Below are 20,869 nucleotides of genomic sequence, written 5' to 3' on the forward strand. Positions count from 1 at the left end.
GAAGTTATTTTCTTGCAAGAGTCAAGTCACCTTTCATATGGGATCACTCCAGATGATTTGTTTTTACATACAGATAAAGAGGTTGGTTATGATAAACAAAGAAATATATTTGGTGTAGGGTAACTAATAACTGTAATGGTCTTCCACTAATTGGAATACTACCTTACTCTAAATCAAACAAATTTACCCTAAATTACCCAGCTTGAAAATCAGCAATTCCTTTTTCCTCAAGAAAGATAGAAACCTCAACATTCAATAATTTTTGATAAGCCTGATAAGGCAAAAATATAATTAATAATTCTACAATAGAATCATTCCAGAAAGTCAGAGCATATGTAAAATGAATAGTATTGATAAGACAGATTGAAAGTAGGAAAGAAAGTGGTGTTCAGATTTTAAATACAAAATCATTTGCATTCAGTTAGATGAAGTAGTGCCAATGGAGAATTCAAAAATTTTTTCAGCATTCTTCAGGTTCATCATAGCACATTGATTAAAACCCACAACGCCTGTTCCTTAATCTTCCAGAAAGGATTAATAAGCAACATAAGCAGTGCAGAACAATATTAAAGCTCATGTCTATGAATTTAGATATTCACACCACCATTCTTCATTTCTAACTTCCTTTATTTATGAGAGACAAAAATAAAGGCTGGTAGCCCTTATGTCAGCATCCCCAGCTAAGCTTCACAGAGGCAAAGTTCTATCCCCTTGTGGTTGGAAACAAAGGCTTTTTATTCCCTAGGAGTTAGATCTTATTTTCCAGTGTAAGCTGTGCTAGAGCCACTTGTAGCTTAGTGTGTATATAACACTTCATTATTATTCTTCCCATATTGCCACCAAGACATAAAAATTGGTCTCCTGGTGCCCTGTGCCTGGAACCACATTAGCCTCTCTATTTGCAAGCAATGGAAAGTTAATCTCATGACCATAAAATGACATCCCAAGTTCCAAAGAAGTGACAGCATATGGATGACTGATCTCATATGAAGAACCCTAAAATATAAACCACAGAGTTTTCCTAGGAGGAATCCCATTCTAAACAAGGAGAGTTTATTCATCTGTTTGCTTCATTTTAACTTTATTGCCCACTCTCAAATTGAAGTGTTAAAAGAATATCATGTTTCTAAAAATCATGAGGAACTGAGTTATGCCTGCATAGCATTTTGTGTACTGTCATTATCATATTCTGCCCACACTCAGAGTTAGCTAGGAACAAGAGAGTTCTGAATGAGAGCTAGACAGCCATGCCTGCATAAAGCTGGGCCCAAGCTAATAAGCCTTGCTGAGAACTAATTTTTTGTTGTTGTTGCTGTACGTTGTTGGCTCATTAGCATGTCTATGTAGCTTCAAGTAAGGCTGTAGCTGTCATCAGTGAAGTAAGCTCACATCTGCTCGGGGCATGTATAGACATATTTACAGACTATTAACAAAATAAGAGAAGAGGAACAGAGAGGTTTTTAAATTACAAACAACAGACTTGTTGCCTTGCTGCAGTCATCCGCAGCACACCAGTCAGCATAGTCAATCTGCTGTTAGTCAGGAAGCATTGACTAATCCTTCTATGTCACATCTCAGGGAGCATATCACAGCTCCCAGTCACAGCTCTGTTCCCATTCTGCTCCTGAGACAGCCCAGATGGACCCCATGACTGCTGCAGGGGCCATGTTACAAAGCCAACAATTGGCTTATGATTAATCTTAATTTTCCCTTACTTGCCATTGGTTTGGTCTCTTCTTCTACAAATATTGTCATTACAATGATGTAAATGCTTAGTAATCCTGATTTACAATAATGGCATATTATCCATTCCTAATTGCTTTTCAATCCTAATTGTCTCCTTGAAACACGTACCTGATTAGATCAAGATTTGAAGGCAAGAATCAGAGCAAGTGCTTAGATCTCAGACCACTGAGGACAGGCAGGAGAAGGTCTGTCTGTCAAATTAGGAGAAGGTAGCAGAGCAAGACAGTAGAGTATAGCTAGAAAAGAGGCTCCACCGTGCTTCCGTGTGAAAACTCCATAGCTGTAACACCAGCTCTGCATCCGATGTTAAAAAAAAATATCTCTGGAGTGTGAGACACCACATGTCAGAAGTGTACTGTGAAACATATGTTCATGTTTTCCCTTTAAGATAGAGTATTTCACATTTCTTCTTTTATGTATACTTTAGATTACAGATGAATCTATTGTACCAAAATACGGGCAACTGCTTTCCAACACGGGAGAATGCCTTCCATGTTCAGCCTCCATGATTTTGATTGTAAAGCATTTCAACAGACTCTTGTATATTGATATTCATTACCTGTATGGTTTGGATAACAGACACATAAACAGGCCAGTCAATAATATCAGCTCACATTGACCAGCTATTCCTACCCTTAAATAGGAATGCCAGGCTTCAATTGACTCACATTCATGCATTGTGTTAATGGAATTTAAATTTAACGTGTACAAGAAAGAGCACATACTGTTATTACCACGTGGAGTAACCTGGGGATGCACTGCAGCACAAAGCTGGTGTTTGAGACAGAGCTGGTCAATAAAATGCAAGGTATAATTTGCCACTGAATATCACATGAACTCCAAATATTGCTGGCTGCTACAAAGCTGTAGTCCAGTCTTGTGCTACCACCAGTAGCTTTCTGCAAGCCCCAGGGGAGGCAGAGAGGGCACAAAACACATCTGACCAAGGTGGGTACCAAAATACCTCCCTCTTTCCTCTACAGTGCACTAAAGAAACAGAACCCCATCTTGCACAACTGATTGAAACCCAAAATTCAGCTCACATGACATGGTCCAAATACTTCACAGAGTCATAGAATATCTCAAGTTGAAAGAGAGCAAAGAAAGAGAAATAAGAAAGAGAAATAAGAGAAATAAGAGAAATAAGAGAAATAAGGAGCATTAACTCCCTTCTCCAAGCAGGACCAACTAGAACTAAAGCATGGCTAAGAGTATCACTGGTATGCTCCTTGAACTCTGCCAAGCTAGGTGCCATGACCTCTTCTCTTGAGGGCCTGTTCCAGTCACTGATCACCCCCTCAGTGAAGAAACTTTATCTAAAGTCCAACCTGAACTTCTCCACATGCATTTTCCATTTCCTTGTGTCCTAGTGCTGGTTATCAGAGAGAAGATCTGCCTCTGCTGTCCTCCCTGGAGAAGTTGTGGACTATGAGGGGGACACCCTTCAGCCTTCTGTTCTCTAAGTGGACAAAACAAGTGGCCTCAGCCACTGGTATTATAGCTCTACGAAGAAGTTCTTCACAGAAGGAGTGCTTGGGCATTGGAATGGGCTGCCCAGGGATGTGGTGGAGTCGCCATCCCTGGAGGTGTTTAAGAAAAGACTGGAGGTGGCACTTTTAACAAGGTGGTGTTTTTTTATAGGTTGGACTCAGAGATCTCAGAGGTCTTTTCTAACCTAGTTGATTCTGTGGTTCTGTCTCAACTTCAAGACATTTTGCCATCTTGGTCACCCTTCTCTGGATATGCTTTAATGACTTCATGTCTGTTTTATATTGTGTCTCCTGTTCTGCCCCCAGCACTTGAGGTGAGGCTGCCCCAGTGCAGAGCAGAGCAGGACAATCCCCTCCTTTGCCCAGCTGGCCATGCTGTGCCTGATGTCCCCCAGGACACGCTTGGCCCTCCTGGCTGCCAGGGCACTGCTGGCTCATCTTCAACTTGCCAGTGACCAGGACCCCCAGGTCCCTTTCTACAGCTCTGCTCTTCATCTTCTTGCCCCCCAATCTGTAGGTGCAACCAGGGTTACTTTGTCTCAGCTGGACAATCCAGCACTTGCTCTTGTTAAATTCCATGCCATTGGTGACTGCCCAGCTCTTGAGTCTCTCCAGAATTCTTTGCAAGGCCTCTATACCACAGTTCCTCCTAATTTAGTAGCACCAGAAAACTTACTAAAAGTACATTGGATTCTTGCACCCAGATCATTTATAAAAACACTAAAGAGCACTGGCCCTGAGACAGAGTCCAGGGGAATGTGGCTATTGGCTGGTCACCAGCCTGATGTGACTTCATATACTATAATCCTTTGTGCCTGACCTGCGAGCCAGTTGCTCACCAATTGCATGATGTGTTTATCCAGCATGTGCCGGGCAGATTATCCAGAAGGATACTGTGAGAGACAGTATCAAAAGCTTTGTTAAAACCACAAGGCCCCATACCTCCCCTGGGTCAACCAGATGGGTGACCTTGTCATAAAGGGGAATTAAGTTTGTTAAGCAGCACTTCACCCTTACGAACCTGTGCTGGCCATGACTACGGACTGTGTTGTCCGTAGTTTTTCAGTAACTCCCAGAATAACCTTTTAAATAATTTTATTAATCACTGAAGTGAGATGGATAGGCCTGTAATTACCGAGGCCTTTCTCCTTACTCTTCTTGAAAACTGGGGAAAAGCATTTGCCAGCCTCTAGACAAATAAGGCTTCTCCAGACTCCAGAGACTGCAGACAAATAATGGAAAGAGGTTCTGTGATGACATGACATCTTCCAGTTCTTTCGGTACCATGGGATAAAGACCCCACTCAGTCTCACTTTCAGGAGCACTGACAAGGCTTTTCAGCTATTTTCTCACCTGGGTTTTCTTGCTTTTTAACAAAATAAAACCCATTAAAAGAAAAAAAACCCAAACCCAAAAGCAAACTGCTCAGCACAAACATTACCAGTACAATGACAGCCTAAATGAAAATGATAATAAAAAAAAATAAAACTCCAAGAAAGAAGTAGTTTCCATAAGAAAAAAATGAATTAAAACAAAAGAAGAAAAAGCAGTTCCTTAGGCAGAAGAGAAAAAGGCACTTCAGCTGTCTTCTTGCCAAGTCAGGACTAGACCCTGGTCCTACAGCTCTCCAGTTCCACAAACAAGTTTCATTGACACTCTCTGTTGGTGATGAGAGGGACCATATTTTATCCACCAGTATCCTGATGCTATATGATCTCTGCCCTACATTCTTATCTATTGAGGGCTCATCATCCAGTGTTTTCCAGGAAAAAAAGCAGTTCACTGATGAGAAGAAAAAGATAGCACAGAGCAGCTGCAGCTGTAATTGGCTGAAGGCCTAACAAATGACCTAATATTCTTCTAGCTTAGATTTATCCAGCTGCTCACTGTTCTGATTAAATAGGACTAATCCATCAGGGAAATATTGCTTTGCTGGTCCAAGAAATAAACTTACCTGTTTCTTAATTTTTCTTTAATTTTATTATCAGAAGATAGTGTCACTTCTCTAATCTAATGTTTGTTCTAAATTATTCATGGATAATTTCATAAATTAATATAAAAACCTACTTCCACAGAGCTCTCTTGTGAAGCTGCTATTTCTGATCTTTATTTAAAATTGTGAATTAAAACAAAGCATAGGATGAGCTACTAAAACTCAGACTTTTCTATCAGTGAATGTATTTCATACATGTTACAGGGTTTTCCCAGTATTTGACCTCTGAAATAGGAAGCTAACGGTTATAACTAGCATTTGATTGACTGTTATATATACTTATAATTTTCCCATTTCTGAAAAATGGTCCTCATTCCAAGATAAATATGCCCAATTAAGTTGTAATCAATATGATTTTTTGAAGTCACTCGGTCCCCAAAATGAGAAATAACATAAGAGGAATGTTAAAGACGATTGAACTTTTGACAGTCCTCACCTTATTTCAGTTTCTCTCTCCTGATTCAGGGTCTCAGCAACCTGCCCTTAAACCCTTTCCCCTGAACACCTCACTGTGAACCCACCAGCCACACACCACTACTTTTGTATATTCTGCTACTGCTGTAATAGAGCATTTTCCATCTTATCACCATCTTTATCTTAGCCTTCCTCATACTGAGGAGAATAAGGATGCAAAGGCCCAAGTGTGGTGCTATGAAGAGAACTAAAATCTTTAGTAGGTTTATTAGGTTAGTACATTACCAGATAATGTACTACAGGATTTTACACATTTGTTTCAGCTAGCATTATTGGTCTAGTGCTAGTAAACCTCACTAGATTTGGTAAATCCTGCCAGGTGAACACATATTAAAAATATTAATAAAAAAATAAAAATATAAAAGGGGAAAGAAAAAGTGAGAAAGCAGGAAAACAGAACAGAATGGGAGCTTCCACTTAGAGCAGAATCTTGTTAGGCATACTCCTAATGAGCAGAATGTTCCTTTTCCAGTGACATTTGTAAAAGCCAATTTCCAACACCGTGTGTCTTTTTGCACTAAAATACACCACACAGCCTTCTGATCGAGCCATTCAAGAGCTTAGCATGGATAAAAACAAACAAAAAATATTCACTTTGTCAGCACTTTCTTTCCTCCATTGCACAAGTGACCTCCATCAATATCATGTTTCACTTCTGTTCCACATGGCTGAACTCATGTTTCACGATCTTGCTCCCCGCCAGGGCAGAGATAGGTATGGCTTCAGTTCTGGGATGTACACTATGGAAACCAGGAAAGAAAATGGAAATGCTGGAAGATTTTTCAGCTGGAACTGCTGGAATGGATCCTGAAAGAAATAAAAGACTAGATAGTTTATGGATGGAAGATCCAAATCTCTCTCTTCCTTTAAAATACACTATGTAGTTTATCTACCCGATAAATGGAGCAGCAATCAAAGCTGCAACGTGACCAATATTTCACCAGATGGCAATGTCAGGTGAAATATCAGGACTTTGCTAGATCCAGGCAGCCAGATAAAAGGTTAGATTTTGGTGGGGCACTGGATCTGACTGGCAAGGTGCAAGTTTTGGCATTAGCAGTATTCACTGATTTTCTCTGTTCAAATAAAAAATCACAAATGTATGTCAAACTAATTGTAACTATAGAGTCAGACTCCATGATCCTGGTGGGTGCCTACTAACTCATCCTAGTCTATGCAAATAATTCAAAAGAATCAAAGGGAAACGTATAACAATGATTACTCTCAAGTTCAATTCATATTCTTGTTAATGAGTCAGGATTGTGCATGTTGGAAAAAACCCCTGTGACCTTGCTTGCTCTGATTTCCCATCTGCTCAAAAGCAAAGGCAAAATAGAGAACACAGCATAAACTAAAGGTGCTATACATGTTAAGAGCAAGTGACTATTATTACTGAAAGAGCTGTGTGTAGGTACAGCTCTTCAGCAAGAAACTTAGACATAGGCAACCTACTGTCTCGCCTGAGGGGCCCAATCACCAGCCACAGGTTCACTTCTATGTTTCTGACATTTGGTCCTTAACTCTCTCTGACATCTGGGAGGCCCGTGGGACTTAGCCCTCCTGGCAGAACAGGAGGCAGCAGTTCCAGGGAATGGGTTTCTCCTGAGCAATCATTTTCTTGTGCTGAAATTGTTGATTTTAGCTCCCTGCTAAGATCACTCCCCACTTTCCCATCTTCATCTTGAAGTTTATTGAAACCTGTGTTCTGTATAAGGCTCTGAGAAGCTGATCTAAAAAGAAATGTCAAGGCTTTTATTGTTATAAGAAACAGAACCTTATAAAATTGTGATCATTAAGCCTGAAAATTATTTCTAAAGGTTTTAGTAAACAGATCTGAATTTGCAATCCTGGGTAACCGAGTACTGCAATAAAATGCCAAGTAGAGACTAATATATACTTACATCCTCCTAATTTCCTGGTTTCAATAAATCCAATATAATAAAATTGACAGATGCTATTTTATCTACTCAAATGATTCATGAAGGGCCTGGAACTGCAATGCTGCAACAAGATATGACATTTGTGCTAGGGTTTGGGTTTTTTTAAAATAAAAAAAAATTTTGGCCAAGGACTGGTTATGGCTTGTGATCTGCCTAGCACAAAATGACAAGCTTGTCACCTTTACCTACAGAGGTAAGAGAGTTACTAAAACTGGCTACTACTTACCTATGTATTGCCTACCCAGACTGTTATTTTGAAATTGCTGAAGAGAAAGTAAAATAAATAAAGGAAATAATTGAAATTTAAAGCTAAATCAGATATTTTTCATGTCGCCTTTTAAAATTATGTTAATTGGTATGCATTTTTAATGACAACATTAGCAGCAAGTAATAAAAAGTCAGCAGGATCTACACATGGATAAATAACAACACACTAATGATAATTACATAAACCTTCTGTATAGTGACATGTGGGTCAGGAATTGAATTTGCACTCTCAAATTGAATCATCTATCAGGGCCCCACATCACCAGTAACAAATGTCACTGGTAGGTTTCATTTTCCTGTGTTCAGGCTGCCCTCGTGGTTTTGTTTGCTACAATCCAATAACAGATTATGTTTCAAGGCGAAATCTTGACACCTAATGGTACTCAATGGGAGTGTTGATTGCATAAGAGTAGCAAAACGATTGCAAAAGCAGCATTTGAGTTTCCAAAAAAAGAGCCTATTTCAGACACTTAGAGAACGTAATTTCTACTTTATTTTTTAGGCATTTAAAAGGGCTTTTCCGATAAAAAAAGCACTGACTTAAGTGCATGTGTTTAGAGTTATATACTGACATAACTGCCTTGTTGAAATGAGACCTTTTTTAAGTGTGTGACTTTATCAGTGAAGTTTTACAGACTGAGCGAAGAGTTCCTCAATTACTGAAATCAGGCCAAATAGGAAATGATTGAAGGCAAATGGAAATGTTGCCTTTAGTTTCAGAGAAAATACACATTTTTGCATCCCTTTTTTTTTTTGACATAATGGAATATGTTTTCTTGTCATTACAGAACAAGATGACAAAGTAGCTGAAAATAATTCTCATAAGATCAGAAGAACACGGTACTTCCAAACATGACTTTATTCTGTGGTAACAGGAAATATTAAGCAGAATAAGTCACATAACCCAAGCTGTTTTGGAGCCCTGAAAGTGGCATCTGCTCTGCCTCGCTTTAGGCACAGGCTGGACAATTTTACCATTATAAAGAGATAAAGATATGAAAAAGAAAAGCTTAGCTGCTGTGTTGAGCACACAGGCAGGAAACAGGTAGGTCCTGCTAGCTCAGAAAGGGGTGTGAGCAACTCATGGCCTGCAAATCTTCAGTGTTGAAGAAGCATGTGGTGCTTCTGCTCTGATGCACTTTGGAAAAGGCAGTAGCCACAAAGGTCAGGGGGGACATTAGGAGAGGATCTTGGCCAGATGCACAAAAGAGCCCCTGGTAAAGAAACATTTTGGGGCACAGAGGTGAGGAGCTCTGCATGTCAGAGTGGGGACTGCTCAAGGGTCTGCAGCCTGAGAGCACCCCTGAAGGACTGGGGCCATGGAGCAGGGGGAAAATAAGCAAGGAGCAGCAGAAAGAAACCATTAGGTGCAGGACCTGGCCATGTACCCATGGAATGAATAAGGAGGGGCTGATGGTAATCCACAGCAAACCTGAAGGAGGTGATGCTAGTAAGAGAAGTAGAGATGCTTGTCTTAAGCCTGGGAAACAGGAAGGGAAGTGTTACTTTCTCTTTTATGACACCCCCTACCAAATACCTGAATCAGAAGATGGTGCTAATTGATATTAAACCAAGTAAAATTTCCCCCATTTGAGACTGTTTCACCCATGACACCTGTTCTCAGTTGTAATGGTTGAAGTAGATAAGATCTAGTGAAATGTTTGACTTATGAATACACAATGGATGATGGAGAATTGGCCACAACAGTTCATGCTTCAGGACCTCATTACAGAGGTTTATCAGTTTCCTGTCTTTGTTGAAAACATAACTTTAAATTGCTCAGTTTAGCTTCTAGCTAATGTTTTTTACATATTTAACAAATAGAGTTATCTATTAAAAATCCATGTTCAAGTCACTTCTTTAACTACCTTCAGTATTTAGATACTATGAATCTTCAAAGTCTTTTATCTCCAGCCTTTTGCAAGTAATTTTACAGCTATTTGGCAAATTCTAAGCAAGTTTTCAAAATTATTCATTAGTTTTGAACACCTGAATTGGTGGGGTTTAGTGGCAGATGCATAAAAGTCAAAGAAAGAGTTAATATCATCTCTACATTCCAATTTAAATCTAACCTGGATTGTCTATTGCAAAAAAAATGATACAATAATTCATTAACTCAACCTATTAAATTTGATGATTATACATGTAAAAGTAAGAAATTTTTAACTCAGCCTGTGTTTTTGTGAATTTTAACTTGGACTGATATTTCCTGTGTTAATTCAATAGGCTGTTACTCAGTTTTCATGAGAAAAATATGAATTTCTGTTCATATTTCAGGTACAAAAACAGTGGTGAAACAATAGTTTTCTGAAAGTCAAATTACATTTTTGAAAGTACAGTATGGTTCTTAGGAAGACTAAAATAAAGATAAGGTTAATTACATATTGAAGTATAATTTGCATTTAAAGTTAAATAATGGGGAAGTACATTTAGTCAAATGCTTCAAACAAAAGGGAAAGAATTAGCATTTTCTTCCCGAAATAATATGTCTACTTTTATTTTTAATTAAACTAGTTATATTAGGTATATATAGATCATTAAAATCATGAAAAAGAATGCATAAATCTAATGTCTAATAGGATATTTCTCTTTTTGGATATTTCTTAATGAGGTCAGAACTCCAACTTGTGATTTTGAGTTTTTTTAATCCTAAAATCCTAAATCCAAATGCCTTAATAGACTTGAGAAGTCAGAGTTACATCTCTTAGCACAGACTACAGAAACATGGGTGATTAGCCCAATGAAGGTTGCTTTATACACATTCCCCTCCACTTAAACAACTTATTTGAGTCCAGTCACATCTTCCAAAGCAATGAATGGACTGAAAAGAGGAAGAAGTTATTGCAGACACGTGAAATCCATAAAAGCTTTTTTTTTTTTTTTTTTTTTTTTAATAAGTATTATTCAGGCTTACTTCCCTTGAATATTGTATACAATGTGTTCAAAAGGATGATTTTTACTGGAAATGTCATCTGGGCTCTACCCATAGTTACCTCTTCAGCATACAAAGCACACCTTGGAATTCTGCTCACCAAATGTCTCCATCAGATGTTTTGGGAACCAGTAATTTAATTGTAAATCCTGGTCATGAAGATTGATAGATGAGTTAATAGCCATGACAGGAACTCCACTGCCTTATATAACCTGAATAACAGAAAGCTAGAGATGGTATGGACAGGATGGTTACCAATAGAACCTTCCTTTTTCTATCTTCACTGAATGTTCCTTCAGTGGAAATTGGTTGGGACTATCCTTTAACACATCTCACATAAACCAAGATTAAGAAGAATTATGCTGGGACTTTGTGGTACTGCATGGACAGTTTTTGTGGGGTTTTCCCCATTAGTTTGTAATTGAGAAACAAAGAGAAGAAGGATATTCAAAAGCTAAATAGTGAAAAAAAGGAGAAGAAAATAATAAATAATAACTAGTAAATATGAGAATAATACTATTTTATTTCTTATAATAAAGTTTTAGTTTTGTTTTTGGAGGAAATTTTCCCCCATTTTCTACACATTTTCCATATGACAGCTCTGAGGCACAAAATTGCAGCAACAGCTGGTATGTGGTTTTTACACACTGCCATATCCTGAGGATTTACATTCACAGACCAAAGCAGGGTGAAAAGTCCAAAATAAACATAAGATAAAAGAAGAGTCCTTGCGTTAGAAAGATGAAATTAGAAGGAAAAGATAACGCCCTTATTCCCAAGGAGAGGAGTTCCTCTTTCATTCATGCAGGCCTCCTGCTGCTGGCTTTGCTTGATTACATTTTTGTAGGGATGGGCCATTCTTGAGTTCAGATCAGTCATCCTTGAAAACCAGACAGTTCTCCTGGACCCTTGCTTTCTCCAAAGCTGTATCCCATGGGGTTCTCCCAAGCAGATCTTTGGACTTACGTGGATGTATAAAATAATCACCCTCCATCTCAAACACATCCGACTGTGTCGCCACTATCCTTTGTAGGTAAGCATCACTAGGAAATGAGGACTTGGTCTCAAAGGCTTGTCTCAGTGTTGGTAGTCAACAAGGGTTGAGCAAGTAAAACTCCAAGGCACTAAAAAAATGAGAGCAAAGGCAGCAGATGCAGGAGACACAGCACCAGTGGACAAGTCAGAGCAGTAAAATGAGAAGGAAAGTAGGCATGAAAGAAATACAATCAGAGGGTTAGAAGAAAAGCTGGAGAAAGGTTACATTTATGAGGCAGAGATCACAGAAAGCTGAGTGTTGAAATTGTGGCTGCTCTTGCCTGAGGAAAAATACAATATTGAGACTTTGCAAAAGACTGAAATGAAATTTCCAAAATGTCTTGTAAATACTGGAGAAATGAATTCTTACTTCTATTAGAGAACTGAATTTTTCTTTCTGCCTTCTGTGAAGTAAATTCTGGCTTTCAGAAGTACAGTTGACTAACACAGCATGTTTAGGAAGAAGAAAAGAACCAAATTATACTGAAATAGAGTTGAGGTGATAAATGTGTAATGCTGAGCCCAACACTATAAGTGAGTTACATCTGTATTTTCCTCTTGAGAACATAAGCTTGTTAAGCTGCTGAGTGAGAAAAATCTAAGAAACACAACAATGAGGAGATCATGAGTAAAATCTGCAACCATGTTAATTTTACACATAACAGCTTTTCAGCAAAGCACTGTAGCAAGCGATAGAAGGAAGAATAAGATCAAAAGTTAAAACAATTCTTTGCACAAACTCAGCCCCACTCTTAGGGTTACCATATTACTGCCTGAAATTTTCAGGCTAAAAGTGTGTCTCTAGTGCACATGCAGCAGTCCTGACGTGCCCACATTCCCTGATGACTGAGGTGTGCCTGTAGAAGTGATACATCTCAGACTCTTTGTCTGCTTGTGCCTTCACATGTGACCTAAACAACTCACGTACAGAAAATAAACCCTGTACATCTTGACAGCTATATTGGCTTCTTATGTGACTGTAAATTAAGAAGTGCCCAGGACTTTTTTCAGCAACTAAACACAGCCATGCCCACTAATACACTGTAGGAACAGCTTCTGCTGAGGTTCTGGTCTGTGCCAAGAACCACCATTCACGTAAAGTCCCAGTGCTAGCTCTGCCACTTGGCCAAACATTTGTGAGCTCCAAGCTCACAAATGTTTGCAGACACAGGTACAAACATTCCCAGACATCAGCAGTTTAGTCACTATGGCCTGCTGTCCACACTGACTGCATGGCAAGGTCCTCCTGCCTCCTAGGACAATAATTTCATCAGAAAATTCTTTGGTAGATATACTCTGTAACTACAATGAAACTTACATGCATAACACACACAAATGCGTGTTTAATTAAGGAGCAAGTACGATTACCCCACCCACGAACTTTGGGACACTTTATGTGATTGTGCTACATAATTCTGCTTCATTCCCTGTTGCTCCACAGTGAATATGGTGAATTCATGAAACTCTTAGTAGGAGGATGAGTATAAAGTACAGTAACAAGTTTTAGAGTACAAGTAGCCAGACAAAAAAAGAGTAATAATTTTGAAATATAAGGAAAGGTTATTGTATAATACCAAGTATTTTTTAATAAAACCCTTTAATTTAAGCAATAATAAACCTACTACTCTATGCCATTGATTTTTGATAGGAGAAATTCTGTGTGTATGAACCCCATACTTTTTAATAACATTTTGAATCAAGCAGAAGAAAGATTATTTTTGAGGCACAAACAAGGAAAGTTTACCTTTCTAAATGTCTGATTAGCATTTCTTTTTTTTTCACACTTCTGCCTCTGCCAAAGCTGAGACCTCTCCCGCTTCTTTGAATTATAGAGAATTTATTTATTTTCTGCAACAGCTCCTTCTTGGCAAAGTGTCAGAGGGGGCCTCACTGCAGAGGTCTGATAGTGGCAGCTGCAGTGGGGGTTTTGCTGCACTTTGGTTGGTTGGATATTCAACTTTGGGGTCCTTCTGCATATGCATTCCAGTTCCAAACAAATCTCAGTCTATTCTAAGGAAAAAAAGGATCAAAACATAAAAAATGCCAGTGGTTTTCTTTATTTTCTGTGTGCATGATTTTAACCAGTCTTTACTTCATGTACATGTAATCTTCTGCATAAGGAGGCCCCAAACCATATATTAACATTAGAGGAAATAGATTATTTCTTCTTGACAAGTGACAGAGATCTATTCACAGGTAAAATGAACATTAAGTTGATTTAGAATCCTGTAATAGCGAACTGGTACCCATTTACACTTCCTAACACTGGAGCAAATAACTACCAGCTATATAGACACAGGAAACCAGTCAAAAAATACAAAATTCTGCAAAATGTGTAAGAAAGGGAAGAAGTGCAGCTAATTTTAATTTAGTGTATATGACATTTATGACATTTAGTGTTTATGAATTAGTCCTTTGAAATTATTTTTTTTTGTGATGTATAAAAGGGATTTAATCCCTTAGGCTATTCATGTTTTAGACCAAACAGATATTATGCTTACCATTTCTTTATCATCTTTCTGTAATTAGCATTCATTTTATGCAGTATATTATTTTATACAGTTCATTTTATGATATTCAGTATGGACCCTTCCTTTTGTTTTAGGACTAGCTTTAGCTTGATAAAAACATATGCTGTGTCAATATACTATTTTCTTCATAGTTTGTCCTCATGATCTGAACATCATTGTTGCTCTCTTGTGTATTGTATATTATTGATCTTGAAGACATTGAAATCAATTTTACCTTTTAAATTTTAAAAATTCTGAATAAGAGCTGGGAGTTATGTTAATATTTAGCTTAAAATTACTTGATGGGTCTGGATTGTCACAAAATTTTTTGGTGTTCCTTTTTCAGTTCAAACAAGGTTTTGAAGAAGCAAGTCAATTTTTACTGCAGAGAAGTGGTGATAGCCAGAGGACAACTTTTAACAATGTTTCCTCTTCTGGAGAACTTCTTTTCCTTGAGGAAAAGTAGTATACAAAAAGTCATAACCTCTGGTACAAGCCTATAATGGTGAAATGAGAAACACTGAACAAAAAATTAAATTTGATCAGGAAAGGACATTAAAAACACAAAAAAAAGGCATTCTTGATGGACATTAGCAGTTAAGAGGAACAGCAAAGTGCCAGCTGGTCAGCAACTTAAAGGAGACAGAAAATCATAGCTAAAAATATTGATTATTATAAGTTAATTGACATAAGTTAATTGGCACCAGAGACAAAAGGGTACATCTCAATCTTAAATAAGTTGGAGAGAACAACTATGAGCTATATGTTTTATACTGATGTGAGCATCAGGACAGTCACTGGGTATCACTTGAAGTGGGGCTGATTCTGGCACAGGGACACCAGGGCTTATCTTCCAGAACCTGTGAAATCAGGTGATGCAGGAAAAAGTGGGAAAGGACGAACTACTAACCACCTGTATTTCAAAAAATCAGAAGGAGTGACAGGAAGTTAGTATCATCAGCTTCATTTAATTCTCTAGAAGAGTGTTAGCACAACTCAATGGTTTATAAGCACCCTCAGAGATAAAAAATCCAGCTATGGTCAATATGAATTGGTCAAGAAGAAGCTGTGCAAACCCAGTCTAATCTCTTTCCTCATCAGAGTAACAGGCTCTGTGGAGTGAAGAGCAGTAGATCTCCCCTTTAAATTTCAGTAAAGCTTTTAGCATTATTTCCATGACAGTTTCATAAGTAAACAAGAAAAATAAGGTCTAGGCAATACTATAGTCAAAAATGGGGGGAAAACCCATTCTTACACAGTCATAGAAGCAACCACAGCAGAGTCAGTTCTGGCTCAGCTCCAGTTCCTTGTAGCATTTTAGATGATGAGATGGGTGATGGGACACCAAGTTCTGCGCAGGAGACTGGGCTTGATGACTTACTGAGAGCCCTTCAACAGGATATCCTGTGACAGCATGGTCCTCTTTTTCTGAATTTACAGATGATACCTACCTTGGAAATACTGTAAGCTTCTTGAGACATAGGACTGGATTTTAAAATGATTTGGACAAGTACATGTTATGGTTTAAAAGCTTATGATACCACTAAGCACCGATAAACAGAATATTATATGCTTAGAAATAATTCTTCAAATACAGTATGTGGAAGAAAAAGCTAAAAGCAGCTTTACTAAAAAGGAGGCAGGGGGTTACTGGGCCCAAACTAAACCCAAGTCAAACAGGTCATTGACAAACCAAACAGTGGTCTGGAACACTGGGTACAATTTTAGCCTCTAGGGCATGCAGACCAGTCCCACCTTTCTGCTCAGCCTCAGACAGAGATAAAGTGTTCACTCTTGGGATCTGAAAACAGAATCTGAAACAACTGGAGGGAGCCTGCAGAAGATCAATGAAAATAATAGGAGTTTAGAAAACGACCTATCAAGAAAGGCTGATTATCAGGATTATTTAGATTAAACAATGGAAAAGCAAAAGAGAGAAATGAACAGCCTAGATATCTAATAGACTGCTTGAAAGAGTATAGGAAGAATTATTTTCCATGCCTGTGAAGAGTAGATAAGACTGAATGGGTTTAAGCAGCAGCAAGGAAGATCTGGGTTAAACATTGGGATAAGCCCTCTAATTGCAAGAACAGTGAAGCACTGAAACAAACAGTGTCCATGAGTGAAGGCCATGCAGGGGGGTGAAGCAGATCTTCACCACCACCACCAGCACCACCCTCAGCAGTGTGGGACTACTGAGGTGCACCAGAGACAAGTCAGCCTTCAGATTTCTGGCAATTCTATTTTTTAGGTTCTAAATTATGTGAATAAAATCAGCCTTCTTTTTGCAGCAGCAGAAATTCTGTAATACTTAATCCTGATTTAAATGTACTTCATAGCCCACTTTTCTAATGCTTTGCTCTGCTCCAGTTGTCCTTAATCTTTTTATTTTTGTAACCGTGTTACAATCATCAGATGCTAGAGAGAAGAACTGCTTGTGACTGACACCTCACACGTATTTCTTTTTATTCTTCACAAAAGTTATTTAATTTTCTGCCAAAGTTTCCCTAATTCCTTTTTTATTGAGAATTCAAGTATGACTGGCACCACTGCACATAAAATTCCTCTTTGCTGTCACCTACACACTTCATAAAGGTCTTGACATTCTTTCTCAAAAAATTTAGAAGAAGCAGAATGGAGAAGGCACCTTCCCCAAATCCAGTAATATTCTTCAAATTCCCTTGAATCCTGTGGCTATCCTCACTGCCCTTTCACTTGATTTTGAAGGAACCGAAAAGGCAAATGCAGATTTCCCCTCCAAGTTAGATTAATTACTTCTAGGCAACATGATGTACTTATCTGAAATAGGTGACACTGAATGCATTCCTAGACTACTTTTTGAGCTGCCCTACACAATGAAGAACATAATTAAGACTTGTGTGGCAGTGCAAGCAAGTGATTTTATGACCAGGAAACTAATGTTTTGAAATTTCTGTTTTAGGAAATCTGAACAAAGACCATTAATGTGAAAAATGTTGATCATACTTAAATCTTATAACCAGAAAAATACGTTCAAACAAAGTTTTTAAGAAACAAGCCATGAGTTTTTGTAATTTTATCCTACCAACTAGCTGTAGACCTGTTTTTCCCTAAATATTTAAATTTCTCTCTGAATTTAGATCTTCAACTGATGTTCTTAATGCTTGCAATTCTACAGATACTGAAAAATTAAAACAGTTTGCAGGATCACTTGTTCCAAAAATGCAACTAAGATTCTTTTTCTCTACTCTCAAGCTATCTCTTTATCCATGCTTTCTTCCTGTGACAGACTTGGCTGACACTGAATTAGACTGGATGATCTTAGAGATATTTCCCAACCTTAAGAATTCCATGATTTTATCTTTGTTGGTTCTGTTTTCCTAATATTCTGAAGGCACTTTGGGCTTGCCGAACTGTAAATGCTCACTTCTGGATGGCACTTGGGACTATGGTCTGTTCTGACTCCTGCAGGTCAGCTCCTGCTCACCCTCATTAAAAAAACTGAGGCGTGGACTTTTACACTCAATAATCTAAAGGAAATTGAGAAGTATGTGTTGCTGGATTTCCACAGCTAGTTCTACTATTTTTCCCAAAGACTCCATCTTTTTCTGCGCAATGCAGAGATAAATGAGTGAAGATCAAGGCACTCTGTAGAAGTCTCTCCACCATTGTCCAGATTTGCTCCTTTAAATGCACACAGCAGTAGCAAAGATTCTCCACGACAGATGTTGGGCTGAGAATTATAAATCAAGGGGAATGAAAAAGTAATTTGCTGAATGGATCTGAGCAGTTGGGAATCAGAAGCAAATAAGACTACAGCAAGGACCAATATTTAAAAAACCCCTCATATCTCCCCCTTTATATTGATATCAACAGTCATTTATTTTCTCAATATAGCAATGATTTCTTATTAATAGAAGCCAACTATCCAATATAATCAGTGTATTTCCAAATTTTATTTTATTTTTTTTTTCTATGTGGGATATTAAACCATTCTCTGCCCTGGTAACAGATGCATGAGGATGCCCAAGACATTTGAAGAAAGCTCTCAGTTTTTGTTGGAAAGACATGGAGATAAAACTGAAGGATGGACTAAGCTCTACAAAATCAGGACAAAAGACACAGAACAGAAAGGTGACCTGCACACAGAAACTCACATTTATCCAGTGTCATCTGCTTCCAAAAAGTACAATCCAGATATTTTCCCCCCATGACTGTGTGAAACAACTGTTGATATTATCACTGATAGTGAATCAAGAGGCATCTCCCAAGTTCCGAGTGCAAACCTTCAGTACTTAAAAGCAAGTGCCTGACATTTGACTGAGATACAAGCTTCTCCTATCAGTGCCTCCTATGTATTTGCAGAGCACCAGTATCCAGGTTCCTGAATTATCTCAATGAATGTGACTTTATTTCTGTGTCTAGCTCAGTTTTTATAAAAACCCAGCTGTACAAATAATGTACTCTGCCTCCACAAGCAGTTTCCAGCAGGTAACACGTGACTGTCTACCTTCCTTAGCATGGAAAGCTGTCTCCAAGGTGGTTGTGGCTTCAAGGTATTTTAACTGAATAGGTTTAGATTAGATTTAGGTAGGTTCAGATAAAATATTAACAAGAAATTCTCTACTGTGAAGGCGGAGGGATACTGGAACAGATTGCCCAGAAAAGCTGTGGATGACCTGTTCCTGGAAGTGTTCAAGGTCAGGCTGATGGGGCTCTGAGCAAACTGGTCTAGTGGAAGGTGCTCCTGCCCACAGCAGGGGAGTTGGAACTGGATGGTCTTTAAGATTCCTCCCAGCCTAAACGATTGTATGACTGCACGTTGATGGTCCTTCCACTGCAAGTCCTGCCATCCAAGAGAGGCCAGGCTTGATAACAGCACACCCTCTGTATACCAATACCTTTGTATTGTATTCTGTGGAGCACCTCAATACAAACAGCTTGGTTCTGCCGCTCCCCATCCACGAGTGACAAAGGAAACTGCGGGGTGGGAAAAAAAACAAAAAAAAAAAAAGAAAAAAAGAAAAAAAAAAAGAAAAGCTCTGGCTCTGGCCTGGGGAAGAATTTTTTCCAGCATATCACTACTTCAATTCCAGACTGCACGAGTCAGACAGTGCCAAGAGCAGGAAAGGATGATGTGAGCTTCAGGGCATCATTTCTACTGAAAGTTCCAGCACCGGGGAGGGGGAAGGAAGGCTTGTTTTCACTACAACTAAGACAAAGGCAGAAACCCCCCGTATTCTCGGCCGGCTTTCTCTGCGCTGTGCACTCGTGCCAGGGGACAGGAAAACTTGGAGAACACAGCAGCCTGTTTTCTCCTGATGCCATCTGCTGGCTGAGCTGCCAGGGTAAGGCTGGGCTCACCCAGGCACAGACAGCGCTAGGACATAAAAGCAATCACAAGGCTTCACTTAGCAACACCTACACGACCCTTAACAAACTCCTCAGAAAAACAGAATACCTAGTTTTTCAAGATGGAAAAAAAATTGCACAGAATTATTTTACAAGTTTCAAAGTAGGGAAAGGACAAAAGTTGATATTTATCTAGTACAGCCTTAACAAAATTATTTACATTACATTGCTGAGATGAAAAATAAAATTATTTAAAAAAAGCTGTTACTGACAGAAGTAGAGCTGGTCCCTGCTTTGGCACAAGCCCATTAAAAAAAAAAAAAAAAAAAAAATCTAACCAGAACAAACTAAGTTAAATTATCTGCATGACAGTAGATGTTGAGGGGGTTTGCTAGGTGGGTGCTGGATATGAAAAAAAGGTCACCGAATTGTAAATTACAGAGGTTGATATTGCCTTCTTTCTGCATTTGGACAGATTTTGGCAGACAGGGCTGTCATCTGCTGCTAACAAGACCCTCAGATGGTATCACATCTGAAATAATAATGACAGGAGGCTGGACAAAAGATGTTGTTTAGTTCTGATGCTTCTGAGCAATCTTGTGAAAAAGCTGTTTGTTGTTCATCCTGCAGCGTTTTGCACCCTCATCATCAGTACTCAAAGCTCCCTTTGCAGATAAACATGATGAAAATGGTGTGGTTTTTTTTACATTTTAATATAATGGCTACTGAATTTAAATTTCAGGAAGGCTTTCCAGACCTGAAGAAATAACTGCTTTGAGGAATATAACTTGGACTGGTTGCCTTTCGTGCACGATGGATATTTAATTTCTTTTGCTGTGGGAATGGGAAATCAGGGAAGTGCATGCTGGGATGGTTGTTGTTGTTAAGGATGCTCTGGACGGGGCTGTAGACAGAAGTAAAGTACTAAAATACACCCAGCACAAACTACCTGAAGTTATATAATCACTTTCATCCACAAACTATTCTACTTAAACAACTTAGTATACAGCATCTAGTTTTATTTTACTACTATAAGATGATTAATACTCTAATTGCATCAGAAGTCATTCAAACATCATCATCATTGAAAAATCCTTCACAAAGGGCTGATTTTTCTCACACATTTCTAGTTTATCAACCCATACATACAA

The sequence above is a fragment of the Cyanistes caeruleus genome, chromosome 1 (assembly GCF_971803275.1).
Source record: "Cyanistes caeruleus chromosome 1, bCyaCae1.hap1.1, whole genome shotgun sequence".
NCBI classification, from domain to species: Eukaryota; Metazoa; Chordata; class Aves; order Passeriformes; family Paridae; genus Cyanistes; species Cyanistes caeruleus.